This window comes from Grus americana, unplaced genomic scaffold, assembly GCF_028858705.1.
Source record: "Grus americana isolate bGruAme1 unplaced genomic scaffold, bGruAme1.mat scaffold_796, whole genome shotgun sequence".
Lineage (NCBI taxonomy): Eukaryota > Metazoa > Chordata > Aves > Gruiformes > Gruidae > Grus > Grus americana.
The window spans coordinates 30,001-52,067 of NW_026562002.1; the positions used below are offsets into that span (position 1 = coordinate 30,001).

Sequence of the window (22,067 nt, forward strand, 5' to 3'; positions counted from 1 at the left end):
ACACACAAACATTTCACAACCAGCAGAACAAAAAAAATCATTCTTTATTACTTCACCTTTATTGTTACTTTCTTTAAAGAACAACAACATTAGGCATTAATACATAGGTTTTCAATGATGCACTATCACCACAGCAAGGACTCAGAGCAATGACAGTTATTAGCTCGGGCACATTGACAGTCCATCTCTCCTGCTTCGCTTAACATTTTTCTCATTCCAGAGCTCTCTACTACAATGGAATGTGGATCCTCCGATTCAAACCCCCGGCCAAACACATGCAGCTTGCGGACACCTGGATAGCTACTCTGAGTCCCTGCCTGTAAAGAATAACACCAAACACCTTCATTAGTTTACATTATTACACAAGAATCTACACTGATCAGGCAAAACCTTTACAAGCCCATCCTTGTTAAACATCCATTACACCCTGTTGCGTGCCCACCTGGTCCTCCTCAACACTGCTCACATAGAGTAACACCCCACACCCTTTGCCTTCAAAACCAACACTGCTGCTAGTGTTAACACTACTACCTGCAATCACAGGCAAATACAAAACTCCAGAGGACCGCTCCTCGGGAACGCCGTTCCTGGGAGACACCATCAAAATTTCATCTCTCGCCCTGCCTGGCAAAAACCCCACCCCGAACTGCACCGCCGTCCAAACTTTGGCGACGAACGTCGCCTTGCAGAGCGGCCGGGACCAGGGGAAAAAAAAACCCAGCCGGGGGAGGAAAAAAAAAATCCCCCAGCTGGGGTTTTTTTTATTCTAATTTCAAAAAGCAAACTAGCTTCCTCTACCTGGAAAAAAAAAAAGTTACACAACACACACACACAGCCCAACACACACAAAAATAGGCAGCACCACAACCTCACGCTCCACCCCTCACCCAAACGCACAGCCGTTCTGCCACCTGCCCGCCACAACGAGCCACGGCCCTGATTCTTGGCCCATCTGTGGAACGGCCTCACCCTGTCCCTTAAGACAGCATCGCCGCTCCGCCTGACTCTGTAGAGTTAGCGCTCATAGGCAGGGACCAGGGAAGATGCCTTGCTAACTGCACCGCTCCTTCGCTGTTACTTGGATACTCCACCAAAACCTCACTCGAGGGTGTCGTACGGGAATCCAAATCGTGCCGTGGCACCTGAAAACCACAACGGAAGAGCTCTAGGGCCGGCTGGCCGACAACTACCCTCTGCCTCGCAAAACGGCCCGTACGACCTCCGCCCCAACCGACTGTACTGACAGATTACCATCCTGGGCTGGGGCCGCTCTCTATGCCAGCTCTGCAATGCCCAACCACCCAAATGCAACAAGAGCCATACTGAACACCAGGCAACGCCAAGCACTGCAATGCAATATACAACCAAATATAAAGCATGCATTAACACAATGCTATGTAACACTGGACAGTCTCAAATGGCAGGCAATACAAATACAGGGCCAGGCAGTACAAAGGCAGAGCCGCGCAACGCAACACAGAGGACCGGGTCACAGAACACAAGAGAGTCTCCATTGGCAGGCAGCGGCAAGGCAGAGCGGCGCAAGGCGAGGCAGGGCGCAGGCCCACGTAACGCGAGGCAGAGCGGCGCAAGGCGAGGCAGGGCGCAGGCCCACGTAACGCGAGGCAGAGCGGCGCAAGGCGAGGCAGGGCGCGGGCCCACGTAACACAAGGCAGTCTCCGTTGGCAGGCAATACGAATACAGAGTAGCACAATGTGATATCCAGCCAAAGACAGGGCTGCGCAAGGCAATACAACACAAAGCGCTACAAAACAAGATGTCTCAGATGGTGGTCAAAACCAACACAAATTGCGGCAAGGCAACACAACACCAGAACAACGGGTGTGTGTGAGAAGCTAGGCTGTAAGACACAAGCCTCTAAGCATATGTCGCGTGAAAGGGTACGAGTCTGATGTGTGGCTGAGGGAGGCCCTCCCGTTGAGTCACGAGGTTCAGAAAGGACCCCCTTGCTTTCTAAACTCCTTCTCAGAGAGGAGCCTAGGTGCGGCTAGGTCCAGTCTTAGTCCCAGACTTGGTCAACGGTTTACATCTAAAGGGTTATGTGTGTAGCCACATATCAGAGTCAACGTTTGCCTGTCAAAGCCCCACTAAGGACTTTCACTGAAACAGTTTCGCAAAGTTGAAAAGAAAAATAGGTAGTTTATTGAGGCAACAGATATAAAAAGTTTGGAACTGCCATTTATAAATGCACTTACTGCAACAATTTTGAGCTCAAGTTAATAGTTCATCGCTTTTGTTAATGATAGTTTTCCCGGGGTAACATCCGACATAATCAGAGGTGCAAGTCTTACCAAAGAGGCGTCCCTGCTTGGGGAGGAGAGAGAGGTCCAGGCCCGTCGAGCCGTCCGGATAGTTGGAGTTCTCGTCCTCAAAAAAGAGGATTCTAAATGCCAGATTTATACTTTTGGCGAGGTGGGACTAAGTCAGGTATTGTGTGCCGATTGGCCCTTAACAAGGCTTGTTGTGCAGTTGGTCGGGGCTGGGGGGGGGAAGTGGCGGAGAACAAACGTGTTCAGTCCAGAGGAGCGGTGGTCTGTTTAGTTTTACCAAAGTAAGGTCGAGCTGCGAAGGAGGCTCCCCCTCACCCCAGGCGTCACTTAGTTGATTAAGGAGTAGACCCATCAGACACCACATCTTGTTAAGATGAACAAATTGCTCATCTCATGCCCCTGTTCGGGTCCGGTGCTTATCAGTGCAAGATAAGCAATTTGCTCAATCCCTGCTCTCGCCCAAGCTGGATTCCCCCGGGGCCCCTTCTGCTGGGTCAAAATGGCCCTGTTTTCGGCACCAACAAGCCTGGACTAGTCCAGCATCCCACAGCATATAGAGATGAAAGATGGTATCAAACTTCAATTGAGGCGGAAGTTTCTAGAGCACGACTGTGAGTCCGGCACAGACCACCTCCACAAAGGCCACCTCGCAGAAACATCTGCGATGCGAGGCGCGCTTTAAGCTCCGATCGCGAGACGAGAAACGCTCGATGGGCCATATTCCGAAGCGACGAGGCGTCACGGACCCCGCGGATGCTCGCCGAGCGCCTGCGGCGGAACCTAGAGACCTGCCATAGGGCGCCGTACGCATGAGAAGCACAGATCACGCAAATGACGCTGCAACACTGAGAGAGGCCAGAATGTTTACGTCCAGCACGATGGACCCGGGACCCCTATCTGTCCCTAGACTCGAGGCAGACTAAATAGCCCTCTGCTACCCTGACGTTAAACCACCTGCTGGCCCTGCCCCCAACCACCGGGTTTGCCCCTTAAATTACCTTTCAGAGGGCAGAATCCAGATTCCCTTCTCATGGGGAAAAGGTCATCTAACCGGGACGCTCCCCCATCCGCCGGGTTCTGCTTCATCCTTCACGAGACAGAGCGTCGCCGGTCACCGACGTGCCACCCGGCGTCGACCTCCGCTGCGACGAAGCCCTCCTTGGAAACGCCTTCCTCTCGCCCGTCCCTTTTCCTCGGCCGCTCGGAGTCGGATTCTTCGGCCTGCCGTGCCGAGGCCTGACCGCCACCTGTAAAACTCAAAGGACAGGATGTGATTTTAGCTATGTCTACAATACGACACCTCAGAAAACTGCTACATCAGCGCACCTGTCATCGCTCGCCTCGCTTAAGTTCGCTCCGGTGCGGATATCCCGTTCGCGCATCGATTCGCGCCTACAAAATACAACCGGAAAAGCGTGAACTAGGCGGAGTCGCCGACACGCCGATCCGCTGAGGTCAGACGCCGGCCCGCCTTTGTCCGGCGCTCCTCTCGCCTCTTCCGGGGGCCTGTGACGCACGGCTTGTCGCTCAGCCTCTGACAAACCCAAACAAACTGTGCAAAGTAAGGCGGTGGCCGCTGACCAGTAGCTTGACGAGACCGAAAGGTCTGTCATCTTTTCTGCATAAGCCTTCTAACTACAGCTAAAACAAACAGAAAAGAGATACACCAAACCCCAAATATACCAACTAAGGCACATGTGAGATTGAACCCACTCAACTACCGCACAAACTGCTGCTCCCAGAAGGCCAGAGTACAGCTTCTGACCCCCGCCCAATGCAATGAAACTAACTGTGACAGCTGTCTACAGATACTTGCCCAGAGATGGACTGTAGTGTCTTCACCAAAAGAATCCGGTCACGCCAATGTTTTACCGCCACGCCACAAAGCTACGCTACCCCTGTCTTTAACATTGCTACACCCCTGGGGGGAGCGGCTCCAACCCCGACACGGTGCACAGACTCCGCAAACGCGACCGTGAGACACGAGAAGGCCACGAGCAAGAACGGCTACTGTGGCAAATGTAAGACTGGCGAGGAAGCCCTACGGCACCGTGACGTTGCGGATGCTTTATAGCGGCCCCGGGAAAGAGGCGACGGCTGTGGCCGGCGAAAGAAAGAGGCTGTCAAAACTGACATGACAGATGCATCAGAGGCCGGGTTTTAAGATCTAAGGCCTTTAAAAACGTGGGGAATGAAACCTGAGAAAAGAACTCGGGGCAAACGTAACGCTCGGAGGAGCTGCTGGCAGTGCCCGGCTTGGCGCCGCAATAGACGTCCGCTCAGAAACATCTACGACACGATGCACGCCAAACAGAGCTATGCTTTAAGCTACAACTACAGGAGAGAAACTGGCTTGATGAGCTCAATACCAATGAGTACAGATATTCAAGACTCATGAGATCTAATAAGGTACCTGGTGATCACAAAAAGCAGCGGAGGCATCGAGACCCGAGGGAGGTGCGGCGTAGAGGATAAGACAGACAACGCAACCTACACGACACAACCGCACGCGGGCTGAAAGCGCCCTGCCTGGCGCAGTCTAGCACGGTGCCGACGAGTAACCCACTCCCTTTGCCTATCCGAAGGCGACCGCTCCCGGACAGCCCTCTCCCGTATGCTAACTTTAAAAGCCATCCCCTGCAACTCCCAAACTTGTCTGGACCTACCTTCTTACAGCGCTCTGCTCTCCTCTGCCGCTCTTCGGTGGGCATCTAGCCAGTCCGCATCTGGAAAAATCACACCGAGTTATCAAACAAGTCACCCAGATGCCGAGTGAGAGCCAAACAATTCCGTATGGGCCGTATCGGCACGCTAACCGTACGCTCTTATTGCTATTCCGCCTATCCCCAACTCCACAGCCCTGGGCAGAACAGCTCCACACACACACCACACACAGAGACGGACGCTATACAGAACGCTACAAACAACGCGACTCACTCACAAATGAGAGAACACTCTCAGCGAGAGGAATGACTCCCAGACCAGAGAGGCTGCCGAACAAGGTGACCTATAGGGCACGACGCCCGGGTGAGGAAGCTCTATGGCAACCCCAGAAGAGAATTGACCGTAAATGGCCCGTTATAAGAAGTTACTGTCAAAACCGAGATGATGGGTGCAGCAAGAAGCCCGTCTTCAAGACCTAAGAAGGTAAGGATGCAGGGAGGAAGGCCCAGTCCCTGAAAATGGATAGCTGGAGAGCAGAGCTCCGGACGCAGCCTGGTATAGCGCTGCAAATAGAGGACCCGCCAGAAACTTCCGACACGCAAGAACGATCCACGCCGTAAGCTTGCTATGCGAGAAAAGAAGCACCCGATTGGCGGTATGCTGACAAGTGCCGGTGTTCAAGAGCCTAGGGACGGCGCCCGAGAAGCGTTCCGTGCCCCTTGAGCGCAAAGAGGGCGTTGAGACCCGAGGAAGAGCTAAGACACACAGGACAAGACACGCAGACATAACACAGGCTGGAACTGCCCTGCCTGGTCTAGCATCGTGCTGACATGTAACCCGCTCCCTTTGCCCAGCCAAGGGGGACTGCTCCCAGACAGCCCTCTCCCCGGTGCTAGCCATAAAACCCCTCTGCCATGACCCCCAAACTCGCTCCCTCCCCGGCCACGGTCCCTCAACTTAGCTTTCCAAGGGCCGGGGATCCGAATCCATCGGCAACAGAAACTTCAACACCACACATTTGCTAACTGGGAATGTTCCTGCAGTCGCCCGGTGCCTCTTCATCAGCTACAATAGAAAACAGAACACAAAACAGCACTGTCAGTCAGCGTTGCATCAGCCGGCCAACACCAACCTCTCCCACGACACCCCCTTCCTCTGAAGCACCATGTCTTTCTGCTCACCTGCTCGGTCCAGAGACGGACCCTGCAGCTGTCCTCACTTGCAGCACCTAAGACGCCAAGAGACACAAAATTACTCCTACATTTGTCAGAAGTCACCGCTCCCACAATCGCCCTCGCCATTCCTCCAGCTCACCTCAAATGGCCGACCCACCTCCTTACGGTGCTCTGCTCCCCTCCTGTGCTGCTCTTTGGTGCGCTTCCTCTCTCTCTGCATCTGAAAAAAAAACCCAAAATAATTAAACAAGTCAGCCAGATGCCGAGTGAGAGCCAAACAATTCCAGACTGGCCATACTGACCCGCTAACCGTACACTTCTATTGCTATTCCGCCTAACCCTGGACTCAACAACCCTGGGCAGAGCAGCTCCACGCCCAAGACACACACACACACACACACACACACACACACAGGGATCAACGCTACACAGAGTGCTACAAACAACACAAATCACAAATGAGAGAAAACTCTCAGCGAGAGGAATGACTCCTGGACCAGAGAGGCTGCCCAACAAGATGACCTACAGGGCGTGACGCCCGGGCGCAGAAGCTCTATGGCAACCCCAGAAAAGAATGGACTGTGATAGCCAGTTGTAAGAAGTTACCGTCAAAACCAGGGCGAGGGATGCGGCAAGAAGCCTCTCTTCAAGACCTAAGAATGTAACGACGCAGAGAAGCAGCCTCAGTCCCTGAGAAGGGACGGCTGGAGAGCAGAGCTCCCGATGCGGCCTAGGACTAGGCTGCAAAAAGAGGACCCGCCGGAAGCTTCCGAGATGCAAGAACGATCCACGCCGTAAGCTTGCAAGGCAAGCAAAGAAGCGCCCGACTGGCGCTACGCCAATGAGCGGAGGCATCCGAGAGCCTAGGGATGGCAACCGAGAAGCACGCCATGCCCCTTGAGCGCAAAGAGGGCGTTGAGACCCGAGGAAGGGCTGAGACACACACGACAAGACACACAGACATAACACAGGCTGGAACTGCCCTGCCCGGTCTAGCATCATGCCAATGAGCAACCCGCTCCCTTTGCCTGCCCAAATGGAACTGCTCCCAGACAGCCCTCTCCTCTACGCTAACCCTAAATGCTTCCAAGAACAAGAGAACATAACTGCTGTGACCGGTACTAGAGAAAGCCTCATTGTTCGCTTACGGAAAAAGGTAAAACTAGAAAATAGAAAAAGCTTTGTGTCAGGACCACAATAAAAGACAGACCCCCAGCTGGAGACCGTTACGAGCGCAGGCGATACGCATCCTCTTCACCGTGAAATTCCAGGGAATACGGTCGCTCGAGCCTGCGCTGGAAATAAATGCCTAGTCTGTGTCTCTAAGTAACTGTGACATCCAGATGGACGGTGAAGGGATGGATGCAAAAATTAAGTCAGGGAATAAAGAAAGCAGAAGGTACAGGGAAGCAGAGACTTCATAGTTGAGGAAGGTATATTTTAACCTACCCCATGCTTCACAAGATGAGACTCTTCTGACATTCAGCTCCGCTTATGGCCATGCCGAGGGCTGGATAACTTACGCCGCACATCTAGGGATCATCGTGCCTCCGGTTGGCTGCGATGTGACTGAGCTAGAATAGACCTCGGTGCCACCCAAATCCAACTGTAAAACTTACCTGAGAATGGGTGATGAGCCCTCCTCTTTCACAACTGTCCCTCAGTCCCAAAACTTTAGAAACTCCTTCTCTTCTCCTGAACTCTGAGAAGGAACCCCGCTCCTTCCTGACAGCTCTCTCCTTGTATTTGCGCCCCCCAAACCCCTCGTGTCGGCCGCTCCTCAAAGCCTTACCCTACGTTCTGCAGACGACTCTTACCTTCTATCTTCCCGTGAGCTATGAGCCTGCAAAACAAAACAAAGTCCCGATGCTTATAATCTACAAGAAGCCTACAGCGAGCCTCAAAGGTTCTAGGAACAACATGGTACTCCGTGGGCGATCGGGAAAAGCGGCGAGCTGTCCCGTAGCCTGAAAGACGCTATACCTTACATCCCTGCTGCTTTCTTCAGAAATACTAAAACTCTGTGAACAAATACGTACAAGATGCTGACCCTAACCCTTGCTAGATAATCTCATCGTCGGTCCTATTAACAGAAATACTACTGGCATCTTACATAGCTTACAGGAAAACTGGAGAAAAAACCCCAAGGTTCCATCTTCTGTAAAATCAGGAAATCCACTAAAATGCAATGGACCTAGGAAAAAAAAAGAAATACATGTTATTAAATGATCTCACAAACCTCAGAATACTCAATGTAAAAATACTGACCTAAAAAATAATAAATGAAAAACCCCACCAAATCTGCATAAAGCATACTTTCTATTAAATACACTGCTTAACCTTGACCAGTCCCGAGACTCTTATCTCAGATGCATCTACCCAAAAAGCCAAACTAATGCTAAAGCTGCCATTGACTGAAGGACCAGCATAGCTCTGATACCACAGAAGCCTGGAAGCAGATTGAGCTCCCTGGCAGAGGCCTGCGGTTCATATACCCCGGGCCCCGCCCACCATCCTTCCCACCAGCCCCTGGGAAAGGGGAGGGGCTGACCACCACAAGGCTTAAAAGCGGCCAGAGAGGCAGCAGTGGATTTTCTTACCTGTCTTGAGTTTATGGTGTGCTAAGTGCTGAATAGAGAAAGCGGCTCTTGCTGGAAACAATGATACCCGCTCTTTTACTGCGACTCCATCTATCATATCGATGATGTGACCGGGTATGTAATTAGTTTTGATTTTTCTGGGCTGTATACAGCAAAAGATAAATGGTACGCTAAATGTTGTTGCACAGTAGTTAATTAAATGCAATGACAATCTTGTTGTTGAAAATTTTGTCTGTTAGTTTACTATAAAAACCCCAAAATGCTCCAGGCTTACACGTTGTTTTGAGCGAGACTGCATGTACCGCCTAACTTCTACCGGAACTATGTTCTGGATAAGACCCAATGCAAAGCCTGAATAGACCCTGTGAGAAGCCCTTCTCAAAAATATCTCTGGCTGAAGAGTAAATTACTTACTGTAAATTGTCAGCTAACCTCGACAGTCTCTCCGACTGACTCCCTTAACGGAACTAGATGAGTCCCAAAGGAGAGAAGGTGCCAGAAAACCATAGAAAATTAAAAATATGCATCAGAAATGCTGCAAAACACCCTTACGAACAGGCAAGTAGCTAGAACAAAATATCGGCAATATTAACAAAATATCAGCGATAATTAAAGCGCCGCCGTAGTATGGATGCTGTTTTTGGCGTGAATCCGAAATGTAGCCCCGTACCGGCTACCGTGAAGGAAACTAATCCTATCCTGTCCAAAACCGGCACGCGCAGAAACGCAGTTTTAAAAGTTGCGGTACAGGAAATGCAGGAGAAAAAATAAAAATGGGACGAAAAACTAGATATAGGAACTTAAACAGAAAATTTGGAGAGCGACAGAGTATGGGAAAGACAAGAAAACAATAAAAAAAACAGACGTCAATGTAAAAGTTGTCACAGAAAGAAAACGTAATAAGGGATGGCATTAAGCCAGGCAAGAAAAAAATTTAAAATGAGGATATGGTAAAAAATAGATGCCGACAAGGAAATACTATTTAAGAGGCGACGGGGTATGTGACGGACGTCAATAAATTTAAAAATATGGATAGGGAGCTTGATAAAAGTAGATGTGGAATGAAAATGGAAAAAGCGACAGTGTTCAGAACACATGGGAAAAAAATTAAAAATAAAGACAGCGAATGGGTTAAAGTAAACAAAATTTTAAAAGCAAAGGCATTAAGGAAAGACACGACAAAATAAAAATAAGGGTAGGGTGATAGAGACACACAGAGGAAGCAAATGATAAAAGCAGGGGCATTAAGGAAAGAAAAGGAAAAGTTACAAAACAAGAATAGGGAGAAAAATACGGAGAGACGTAGGAAGAAAATTTCAAAAGCAACGGGGTACAGGACGGATGAGAAACAAATAAGGCAGAATTGGTTAAAGTGGACGTTGAAAAAATTTTAAAAGCAAGGAGGTATAGGGCAGATGAGAAAACAAAAAATAGGGACATCAAAGCAAATAAGCTTAGACATAGAAAGAAAATTTTAAATGCGACAGCTTTAAGGAAAGATGAGAATAAAATAAGAACGGGGGGAAAATAGCACGTGCGCAAAACTAAAAATCAACGATGTATGTGACAAAAAAAATGGACCGAGTATGGGAAACTAAATAAATGGAGACATTGAAAATTCTTACAGCGATCCTGTGCAGGGCACAGAAGGAGGCATTAAAAAATAGAGACCGGGAGTCGGATAGAGGGAGACGTAGAAATTTTTAAAAGCGATAGGCTACAAGAAACGTCAGAAAGAAGAAAAAAGTAGGAATGGGGATGAGAATAGAAGGAAACATTGAAAGAAAATTTAAAAAGCGGCAGGGTATACGGAAGAAAAGGATGAATTAAAATTTAGGGAAAGGGAGATGGATATATGGAGTTGTTGAAAGAGAAATTAAATAGCAATGGCCTATAAGGAACATAGAAAACAATTTTAAAAAATCAAGAAAGGGAGACAGAGAGATGTAGAAGGAATTTTAACAAGCAACTGAGTACAATAAATAAAACGTAGGGACGGGAAGACGGGTAGAGGACAATGTGGAAAGAAAATTTAAAAACTGATGGGATACAAGAAACACAGAAATATTAAAAAAGGGACAGGGAGCTGAAGAGAAGGAAACAGAAAAATTTAAAAAGTGACTGGGTACAGAGGGAGGAATAAAAAATAGGGAGAGGGAAACAGATTTGTTAAATCTACCAGAGGTGAGTTACCCTAGGTTTGCTTTACTGCAGTGCTGGTTGCAAGGGGGAAACGGCTCCGCCAAATGTACGTGCGGGTGATTACCGAGATGCAGGGTCTATAGAATCAAAATATACGTATCCATTTTTTTCCAAGAAAAGGCAGTCCTACGATAATAATTTCTTGGAATTCATTTCCATATTCTCCTCCCTGTCACGCATGCTCGGTGATTTGAGTCTCCGGTGGACACGCACCCGTGTCCGCCGGATGGCCCTCTTCTTGCAGGCGTGCGCGGTATCCTTGCTGCGGATGCGCCTGTCTGTAACAACTTACTTTGTAAGATTAATGTTCCCTGGGCCTATTGTCCGGTTGGGTGGGGACCATACGAGGAACATAGCGGCACTGTACGCTGCTGGGGTCGGTTAGCTTCGTTATCTATTACCTTGATTAGAAACCCCTTTCCCGTGATTATAGGCTTTAAAACAGTTCTAGGCCTTAAGCAGCTTTCTAGTTAGCATAAGTTTTCTTCTAGCTAGGCTTCTATATTTTTTACAGTTCCCTCCGTTTGTTTTTATTGCATCCCTGCAATTATTTATATCCTCGAGCTCCTTGCCATTTTGCTACTGTACTAGAAAAACAGGTTATACAAGATTGAAAAATCGCTATTACGTGTACAATCCCTACGATCGCTAAGGCTGCTACAGCAAGGGCCTTTTTGAGCCGCACAGATAGATCAGGAACCCGGGAAGTCAACCCCGACACAGTATCGGTAAAACCCCGAGATGTATCGTCTTTTTGTACTTGTCGCATTTGAGAACTAATTGCACAGATTTTATGTACGTCAGTCAATAATTCCCCTGAATGATCTATATGCGTGCGACGACTCGCATTTAGCGTTGTGTGAACTCCACTTTGTGATGCTAATGTAATATCTAAGGCCATACAATTTTGAAGGGTAATTTTTGAGAGTTCTGCAATTTCAATTTGCCGGTTTTTCAATTTCTCCTGATATGTTTAAAATCGCTTTTTCCAATTCGGTCACCCCTAAAGATGGTACGAACCGTCGGAGAAAAGAATGAAATCCCGAGGGCTTTTCTATTAATGGGGTATCGGTCCTTTTAACGCGAGTTAAAAAGGTGCGATGCCAGACGGGAACTTCTACAGTTTTCGGGAGAATTTGTAAATCCGCAATTACCAATCCTAGAGTGCGAATTCCTCCCCGACGCGGTGGAAGTACTTTATAAGCTTTGTCGCTACGCGACCAAAATACTCCCGATGCCTTTGGTCCCCTCCGGGCCCGGCTCGAGCGAGATTTAATAGGATTAGTTGTGTTACATTTAGTCCGATTTCCTGCAAAAGCATGGTTAAGACAAAATTGCTGAGTCCGACTCTCTGGGGGGTAACGTCTCTCTACGCAGAGGATGTTACGCTATTCGTCTAAAGGAAGAATTTTGATGGTGCGGCGCACGTTAGAGATCGGATCTGCCAAGGACTGTGCTAAGAGGTGTTCTTCTTAATCCAGAGAGATGGTCTCCTGCCTGCAGGAGGTCCCCCTCCTCTGTTTCTTTAATGAAGCTGCCAGCTGGATCCCCTTTATTTTATTCTTCAGCTGCATTGCCTTTTTCTGGCCTCGGGCTTGGGCCGCAGCAGCTCCTCTCTGTGGCCAGTAAGTGTCCAGCTATCCTTTTTTGCCTGTGCCTCTAAGAGAAGGAAGCCAAATGCAACCCACACAAACCTGAGGCAGATGCAGCAAACAACATCCCCAGAGAGGAACCAACAACTGAGCCCTCACCGCTGCCTCTGGGAGAGGGAAACAACCAGCAACTCTCATCCACAGTGATGACTGTAGCTCTCCTGAAGCAGCAACCCCTTCTTCTGGAGGAGCTTTTGGAGACGTCACTGTTTTCTCCAAACTGATGCTAATGACACCAGCATTTATGGTGCAATAAACTATCTTTGAGGGCCAGCATGCTAACATGAAGACAGGGTCAGGCAGCAGTCTGTGGCTATGGGACAGGCTACAGGGGAGGTGCTGCAGCTGGGAGCAGCTGTGTGGGCTAACCAGAGCTGGAGCATTTTTGTTGAGGTGAGAGGCAGACAGTGCCTTTTCCAAGAGGGGAAACAACAGCTGCCGGCACGCACTGGCAAACACCACGTGTCAGCCGAGTGCCGTAAGACTACAGCTCCCAGCGTGCCACAGGAGGCAGCCTTCCACGCTTCCTGACCCTGCGGGGACACTGTCCCATTCCCTCGCACCAACTCACCGAAATCCCCACGGAGCCGTGATAGCAGCACCGAGCTCCGCAGCGCGGCTCCGGGCTGGACCGCCAGCCAGCACCCCCCCCCAAGCTCCGACACAGCACAGACGCCCGCCAGCTCCAGGCAACCCTCGCTGCCTGGCTGCAACACAGCGCAGACCCCCCCCACCCACCACACGGCTCCAGGCAGCCCCCCTCCCACTCCATGCCTCTGACCCGGACCCTGCCACCCACGCCTGCCCCCCTCCCCCCTCAGAGGCACCCCCCGCTGCCCCACTCACATTCTCCCTCTGTGCAGCCACAGCCCAGCAACACCTCCACTCCTCCCTTGGCTCACAGCAGCCCCTTATAGGGAGGGGCCGTGGCCATCAGCCTCACTGCCCACACCTGGGGCACCAGCAGCCTCACTGCCTGCACCTGGGGCTCCTCCAGCCCCAACCCACAGCTGGAGCCCCGCAGGAACAGGGGGCCATCGCCTGACCCCCCACACACCTCCTCCCCTGCCCTCCATCACGGCCCCTCGCCCCCCGCAAAGGAAGCGCCAATGCAGCCGGCACGGCAAAAGAGACCGCAAGCATTTATTCAGTCACACACAGAGCCGGTCCCGGGAGAGACTCCGCACCGGGGCTCGGGGCCCGGCCCTGGGGCGCCTCGGCTGTCCTACCCAGAGCCACGCTCGCCAGTCTAGTGTGGAACAGACACACGGTCGGTCCATCAGGCTGCTGGAGAGCTGGGCTGCTATGTGCAGGCTGCCGCCAAAACCGAGGAGCCAGCTGCAGGACGCTAGAAGAGAGGAGAAAAGGGGCAGCCAGCTGGATGGGGGGGGCGCCGGCAGCGAGAGAGAAAGCACGAGGCAAGGAAAGGGACGGCGAGTGAAGGACGGGGACAGGGAGCCTGACAGAGAGGGAGGAAGAAGCGGCAGGAAGAGAGGCAGCGGGACGGTGACCGACAAACAAGGACGGGGAGCGTGACAGAGAGGCAGAAATGACCCTGGGCGGGCAGCGCCACGGCGAGGGAGGAAAAGAGAATAAGGGCAGGGAGCCGGACCGAGAGGTACGGCGAGGGACAGTGGCATGGGGAGCAGGACAGAGCAACAGAGAATAAAAAAAGGAAGCGGGAGCGTGAGAGAACCGGGCTGGGGAGCAGGGAGAAGGAGAGATCAACAGAGGGAAAGAGGACCGGGGAGCGGGACGCTGGGGCAGAGTGAGAACAAGAGGGGCAGGGAGCAGGACAGAGGGGCAGAGGCAGAAGGAGGACAGAGGGACAGAGAGACAAAAGAGGGAGACGAGGACTGGGCAGAGGGGAGAGAAAGACAGGGCAAGGAGCAGAGACACAAAGGTGCCAGGAAAAGGACGGTCAGATGGAGTGAGAAACAGGGTCGGGGAGCAGGACAAAAGGACAAAGAAAAAGGGGAGGAAGAAGGAAGGAAGGATAAAGGTGGGACAGGGAACGGGACATATGCAGTGAAACAAACTAGAACAGATAAGAGAGGACAGGGATTGAGGAACACAGAGAGAGATGCAGACTGCGAAGGTAAGCAAAACCAGCGACAGGCAGGAGGACCTGGTTCTGACACCCCATCGCTCCCGATGTCGCTTCCACAGCCTCAAAAAATGCGACGTGCCGCAAGACAAGAGAATGGGAGAGTGAAAGCAAAGGCACGGGAAACTTCACGCTCTTAGTAATTTCACTGAGCATCACAGCTTACAGTTACTCAATGTCTTCCGGTGTCACGGGATGAGGTACAACTGATTTCGTCTCCATATCTCTGGACAGAGCTTTTCTCATATCTGGGGGGGGGAGATACTCTAAGACGACAGTCCTTGCACAAAGCCACCTTCAGCGAATTCTCTATTACAATAAGGTCGTTTCTAACCCAGAAGATTTCACAGAATCATAGAGTATCTCAAGTTGGAAGGGACCCATACGGATCGCCGAGACCAAGCCCCCGCTCCACGCGGGACTACCTAAAACTAAACCGTGCGACTAAGAGCATCGTTCAGACGCTCCTTGAACTCCTGACAGGCTCGGTGGCTGCGACCGCTTCCCTGGGGAGCCTGTTCCGTGACTGACCGACCGCCCTCTCAGTGAAAAGCCTTTTCCCAACGTCCGGTCTGAACTTGCCCTGACGCAGCTTCGTCCCGTTTCCTTGGGTCCTAGTGCCGGTCACCGGAGAGAGCGGAGGTCAGCGCCTCCCCCTCCGCCGTCCCCCTCGAGGAAGGTGTAGACTGCGATGAGGTCACCCCTCGGCCTTCCCTTCTCCAAGCTGAACAAACCAAGTGACCTCAGCCGCTCCCCTAAGTCTTGCCTCGGAGACCTCTCGCCATCTCGGTCGCCCTCCTCCGCGCACGCTCCGAGAGCGTGGTTTGGCAGCACCGCTCTCGACTGGAACCTAACGCTGCACGTAACTCAGCTGAGTGGAAAGGAAATGACGGGCTAAAGGGCCAAATACACGATTTAAGGCAGCCGCAACGACAGCAGACGTCTGTCCGTAGCCCTTCTATTTATTTCACAGCGCTCCTGCGTATCAAACGAACGGTACCAGAATAGAAAAGGTATACAGCGTGGCCATGTTACCCCTCGGGGAGGACGGCGAAAGGAGAGAAGATCTAGAAAGAGGAAGCAGCTGGTACTTCGCTTTTGGTAACAGAATTAACATCAACATGTTCCTTCCCTTTGAAATTGAAAACGCCACCCAATTCTCTGCCACTGTTGACCACCGACACATGTAAATTTCTAGTGAAACACCTGAGGAAAACAAAGTTTCAGGTCCCTGGCTAGGGGAAGAAACCAGGCAAGCGCCACCGTTCCTTCTCCCCGACAACACTAGCAAAAAAAAACCAGCTGCTGGGGGCGAGCGTTCCTCCGAAAGAAAAATCAGGTGAGAAACCGCATTTTTATTTTCAGCTTACCTACAGGATAAATGTCTTTGTAGTTGTTTCTGCCACAGATGCTACAAAACGCGTAAATTGCACAAAGATTGTTTTGTAACTGACCTAAGGTTCAGTACGAAAAGCTACCTAAAGGAGTACGCAAAGTCTCACTCATCAACAATTATCTGACCCTGTTTCATATTAAAAAAAAAGTAATGCTAATCACACAGACAAGCCCAAGAACCCTCAACATGAGAATCTTTCTGTTCAGCCGGAGGCAGAACGAGTACTTACCACGGGCATCCTCATCTGGCTCTCCGCTGCTAGCAGAGTGGCACGCCAACGCTGTCCGGTACACGCCGTAGTACGCCTAGTTGCTTCTATGTATTTACCGCCGCCTGATTTGATACTCTCACAAAGAGATCGATGAAAAAGCCACCCTTTCTTTGAAAAAAATAAAAACCAAAACCACACAGTTAAGGAACGGTAGGCGAATGTATTTCTAAATCATAACCCACGGCTTGCAGGCAGACCAAGAGCAGCTCTGACGATGCGATACGCTCATCAAACATCTTTCACGCCGGAATAACAGATGTACTCCTTTACCACGGGACGCATCCGGCACAGGGACAAATTTCATGCTGTTTTTGTCACACGACCGTTCTTCTGCACCAGCCAGTGGGTTCAGAATTAAGGACGGGACAAGCTAAATGCTCACACGAGCCTCCTATCCGTAAGAAACTATAAAAATAGAAAAAAAAAACTTCCATGTTTTAGATCGCGTTGCCTTAGGGACTGCCTCCTTCAAAGCCTGCCTGTTGGAGGGGAGTGGGGGGGGTTGGGGTGCGTGTGCGCACACGCACGCGCGTGAGGCGTGGAAATCGGTCACAGACTTCAGTTGCCTAACGAGAGACGGCCCTTCTCGCAAGGCAAACGTTTCAAAACATCGTACTCTTTTCCGATTTTTACTGGCTGATACTAGGGTTGCCCTACCAGCGTGAGTTGGAGACCCGTCCCTCTGGGTCCGTGTGATGCCAAATTAAATATTCTGCAAGTAACCGAGCAGGAGATGGAAAGTAAGCTAAGATACTCTCTGCCGTACAACGTTTGTTCGCCATCGTCCCCGAGGGAATCGCACAAAGCCCACGCTTGCTGAACCGGTACGTCGGAGGCCCTACGGGAAACGGCGCTGACGTTTTGCCAAGCTCTTCTCCTGTCAAGAAGAGGACCTTTTCTGCGGCATCCCTATTGGCGTTCGGCCTGCTTTCGGCCCATTCTGGCAGGTCAGCTTTCAGAGAAAGCCTGAGATTTCAAACCGCCAAGCAACATTCACGATTCTTGCTCTCTGACTACGGGGAATTTCAGCGAATCGGAATGCTACTTAGAGCCACGTTCCGGGTCTGTTTCGCCGCAAACCAAATATCTAAGCCACGGACCGGGCGCCCATAGAAAAATCACTTTAAAAGATTAAAGACAAGCACAGTGCTCACTTTTCTGAAATTTCTTCCAGTAGCGCCATCAATTTAGCGGCCGAACCCAGCCGTCGAAATTCCGGTGCAACGGAGCGAGCAGGAACGTGTCCGTGCCGCTCTTCCCTGGCCACGGAGCCTTCCGCTCTACCCGTTACTGCGAACGTACGGAGCATCGGCGCAGCGGCACCTGTGCAATAACGCACCTCCCACAGCTATACAGAAGAAGAATCTGAGACGACGGTAGAAGACCCCAGACCAAAAGTCACCGCGGGACTAAGGGACGCGCGGACAGCGCGCAAGGGGCGGGTGTCCGGGACCCAAGCGTGTAACGGCCCCGGGATTTCTTTGTTCCGGGTCCCTCTCTTTGGAGGCGCCCCGCCCGGGCCGATCCCGCTGCTGCACCTTTCAGTTACGTTAATTATTTTACAAAATCCGACACCCGGAGACTGCTGCCGGAAGCCTCGGGTCGAGCCCGAAGGAGGAGGAGGAGGAAGCGCACCCGAGAAGAAGCGTGCGCGCGATACTGTGAACGGGGTGCGAACGCTGGGGCGGCAGCTGCTCCTCCTCAAACAGAGACAGAGAGAGAAAGAAAAGGGGGAAAGCCACAGGGTACAGAGGGCAGAAGTGGAAAAGAGGGGCCGGGAGCCGGACAGAGAGAGGTGGAGAAAGAGGCCCTCGGAAGGGAAGGGACGGGCTGCGGGGCAGAGGGGGACTTGCTGGCGCCAGGTTTGCGGTTCCACCCGATAATCGTAAAGGTCTCTGCCAACCTCGACGATTCGGTCGCTTTAAAAAACAATCGGGATCTCGAGGCGGACCGAGAGACGGAGAATATAAAAATGGTCGCGGCTAAGAGGGAAGAGAGGGAGGAATCGCGAGACAGGGAGAGGCAAGCCGGGCAGGGGAAAAAGTCCCGACAGGCTTCTGCAGTGACAGGGAGGAATTGAAAATTTGAGCGAGGGAGCTGGACAGAGAGAGAGACAGGGAAAGGTAAGACGGTGGCGAGCTACCGGGCAGAGAAGCAGAGTTTAAAGCCGGGGACCGGGAGAGGGACAGAGAGGGAAGGAGAAAGGAACGAAGGGACGGGCTGCGGGGCAGACAGGGAGGAAGGAAGGAAGAAAGAAAGAGGGACAGGGAGCCAGACGAACCGCGACGGGGAAAGAAAAAGGTACCGACGGGCTAGGAGGCAGAGAGGGGAGACTTTAGAAAAACAGGGACGGGGAGCGAGACGGAGAAAAGGAACCGTAGCGACGGGTGCCGGGACAGAGAGGCGGGCCTTCAAAACGAGGGGCAGGGAAGAGGCTCAAGAGGGACAGAGAAAGAGAGAGACTCACGATGACTTGCTACGGAGCCGAGAAGGAAGACCTCGAACAACAGGAATGAGGAGCCGCACAGAGAGAGCCAGAGATGGCAGAAATACCGACGGGCTACAGGACTGAGGGGGAGGAATGCAGAAACAGTGGCTGGGGGCCGGACAGAGAGACAGGGAGAGAGAGAAGGAAACAATAACCACGGGCTACAGGGCAGAGAGAGCGAGGACCTAAAAAAGGTGGGGACAGGCAGCCCGTCAGAGCGAGATGGAAAAAGAACATAGGGGGGAGCAGAAAGCAAACCAAAAAACCCCACAGCGGGGTGGGAAAGCGAGGGGGGCAGAGGAGGGCCCGCGACGCAGAGGAGAGGCGATGGGGCCCCGCGGGCCCAGGACTCACCGCAGCTCTGGCTCTCGGCGCTGCCGGGAGAGCTTGCCAGCGCAGACGCTACTTTCTCCCGCTCTCCGCCTTTCCTTTGCTGTCACTCCGGTCGCTCGGCTGTCCTCCGCCTAAGAGTATACACGGGTGTCTTACAGCTCCGAGGAGACGAGTCTGCCTAGATGAGTAGCCTGCCTCCCTGCCTCCCTCCCTCCCTCGGTACGCGGCCGCACCGTACTTTGGGTTATGCGTGGTGACCCTGCGGTGCCCGTCGGCAGCCTGACCTGCCGCGGAGCGCAACGAGGGATCTTTCCTCACCCGGCGAGGCAGGCGCTCTCTTGCCTGCAGCGGGAGGCAGCTGCCAGCCGGAGAGCCTTCCATCTCTTCTTCTTCTTCTTCTTCACCTTTCTCTGGCCATTCCAGCTTCCCTTAGGGCAGTTCCTGTCCACGGCCAGTAAGCGCTCCGCCGCCTGTCCCTTTTCACCCCCACGCCATGAGGCAAGCCAGGCCAGGCACAGGCGAGGCGGGTGCAGTCGACGGCATCCCCAAGGGAGGGATGGGCAACCACATCCTCAGCGCGGCCTGGGAGAGGGAAAGAAAAAGCAGTGGCCGTTACTACCAGAGATCGGCCCTGGCCGGAGACCCTCCTCCTTCTGCAGGGCCTTCCGGAGACGCCGCTCTTTCCCCGCGCTGCTGCTGCCAGCACCCCCGTTCAGGAAGAAAGCGGCACAGGCAAGGGCCAGCTTGCCGCCTTCACGCCAGGGCTCGGGGGCGGCCTGGGGCTGCCGGACAGGCTTCCGGAGAGTCCGACCGGTAGCGCTTGTCTCGGGACACCGGGCGACGCCTCACCGCGCGCGCGTGCTCTCGTAGCATGGCCGCACCGCTGCTCGGGAGCGGCTGGAAGCCTGCAGAAAACCACTTGAAACCAGCAAAAAAACCCTCAACCTCGCGCTCCTGCGAGAGCAAGTCGGGCTCTCCGGCAGCCACGTCCGCGAAAACGACGCCTCCCGGCACGCACTGGCAAGCGCCGCGTGGCAGCCATTAGAGTGCCGTAAGACTACACTTCCCAGCGTGCTCCGGGGAGCCAATATGGCCGACCAGCAGCCACGTGCCCCAAGACTGCAACTCCCGGCGTTCGCGAGAGGCAGCCTTCCACGCTTCCTGACCCTGCGGAGACACCGTCCCGTGCCCTCACCCGAAAGCCGACTCACCCGAAAGCCCCACCGAGCCGCAATGGCAGCCCCGAGCTCCGCAGTGCGGCTCCGGGCTGGACCCCCCCCGCCCCCACCTCCCCTCAGCCAGCTCCGAAAGGCGCGGATGCGCGCCAGCTCCAGGCAGCCCCTGCCTCCCGGCTCCAGACGGTCTCTCCGCCGGGTTCGGACACGGCGTGCACCTCCCCCCCCACCCGCCGCATGAATCCGGGCAGTGCCCCTCCCCTCTGTGACATGGATGCCGCCCTCCTCGGGGCTTTCCCCGGGACCCGCCGGTCCATCCCGCTGCCCCACTCACCTTCTCCCTCCGTGCAGCCGCAGCCCAGCGACGTCTCCGCTCCTCCCTCGGCTCACAACAGCCTCTGCACACCGGCTGCCGGCAGGCGGTTCAGGGGAGGAGCCGCAGCGCTGCACTACGCATGCGCGGCTCTGACGCTGCAGTACCGAAATTTGATCGCCAGGAGGCAGCACCGAGGGAACAAGCGATGCGAACTGCATGAGGGGCGGGGTTTGGCGTGCAACGGGGCGGAGTTCTCGTGAGGGGCGCAGCTTGGTGTGCGTGGGGGCAGAGTTTTGGTGAGGGGCGGGGCTTGGCGTGCGTCTTAGCAGCTCTCTAGCCATTTTGGAGAATCAAGCCTCAACACTGCAAACGTCCGGGCCCTGCTCCCAGGCGAAACCTGCCAGCCCCGAATGCTCTGTCTTTCCTGAAACCTCTACCATGGCCCCATTCACAGCCCTACTAACCCTGGAGCTGCACGCTCCTTTAGGCATCCAAAAACGCCGACATGCGTCTTAGCAGCTCCCTAGCCATTTTGGAGATTCAAGCCTCAAAATTGAAAAAGTCTGGGCCGTGCTCCCAGGCGAAACCTGCCAGCCATAAATGCTCTATCTTTCCTGAAACCTCTACCATGGCCCCATTCACAGCCCTACTAACCCTGGAGCTGCACGCTCCTTTAGGCATCCAAAAAGTACGACACGCGTCTTAGCAGCTCTCTAGCCTTTTTCGAGATTCAAGCCTCAAAACTGAAAACGTCCGGGCCCTGCTCGTAGGCGAAACCTGCCAGCCCCGAATGCTCTGTCTTTCCTGAAACCTCTACCACGGCCCCATTCACAGCCCTACTAACCCTGGAGCTGCACGCTCCTTTAGGCATCCAAAAACTCTGACATGCGTCTTAGCACTCTCTGTCCGTCATCCGCCTTCGGCCGTCAAAATTGTAAACGTCCGAGCTCTGCGCACAGGCGAAACCTGTCAGCCCCAAATGCTCTGTCTTTCCTGAAACCTCTACCATGGCCCCATTCACAGCCCTACTAACCCTGGAGCTGCACGCTCCTTTAGGCATCCAAAAACTGCGACGTGTGACGGAGCGGCTCTCTGTCGGTCATCCGCGTTCGACCGTCAAAACTGCAAACGTCCGGGCCCTGCTCCCAGGCGAAACCTGCCAGCCCCGAATGCTGTGTCTTTCCTGAAACCTCTACCATGGCCCCATTCACAGCCCTACTAACCCTGGAGCTGCACGCTCCTTTAGGCATCCAAAAACTCCGACATGCGACCGAGCGGCTCTCTCTCAGTCACCTGCCTTCGGCCGTCAAAATTGAAAACGTCCGAGCTCTGCGCCTAGGCGAAACCTGCCAGCCCCGAATGCTGTGTTTTTCCTGAAACCTCTACCATGGCCCCAT

General features: G+C 53.0%; 2 long non-coding RNA genes across 4 annotated transcripts; both read right to left on the reverse strand.

Annotated features, from left to right (window-relative positions):
• Positions 1-1,096: 1,096 nt before the first annotated feature.
• LOC129201140 (uncharacterized) lies at positions 1,097-3,365 on the reverse strand. 2 transcript variants are annotated; one of them, XR_008575299.1, is made up of 3 exons: positions 3,290-3,365; positions 2,313-3,079; positions 1,097-1,142 (listed from the first exon to the last, which is right to left on the reverse strand). It is a non-coding gene; the product is annotated as an uncharacterized LOC129201140 (long non-coding RNA). The 2 variants fall into 2 exon arrangements; XR_008575300.1 differs by having other exon boundaries at positions 2,313-3,128; positions 3,290-3,359.
• A 3,985-nt stretch (positions 3,366-7,350) lies between these two features.
• Positions 7,351-20,784, reverse strand: LOC129201139 (uncharacterized). Of its 2 annotated transcripts, XR_008575298.1 has the most exons (7): positions 20,689-20,784; positions 19,498-19,761; positions 19,201-19,310; positions 8,731-8,872; positions 8,253-8,324; positions 7,580-7,973; positions 7,351-7,425 (listed from the first exon to the last, which is right to left on the reverse strand). It is a non-coding gene; the product is annotated as an uncharacterized LOC129201139 (long non-coding RNA). The 2 variants fall into 2 exon arrangements; XR_008575297.1 differs by lacking the exons at positions 7,351-7,425; positions 7,580-7,973; positions 8,253-8,324; positions 8,731-8,872 and adding exons at positions 14,019-14,939; positions 17,513-17,681.
• Positions 20,785-22,067: the final 1,283 nt, after the last annotated feature.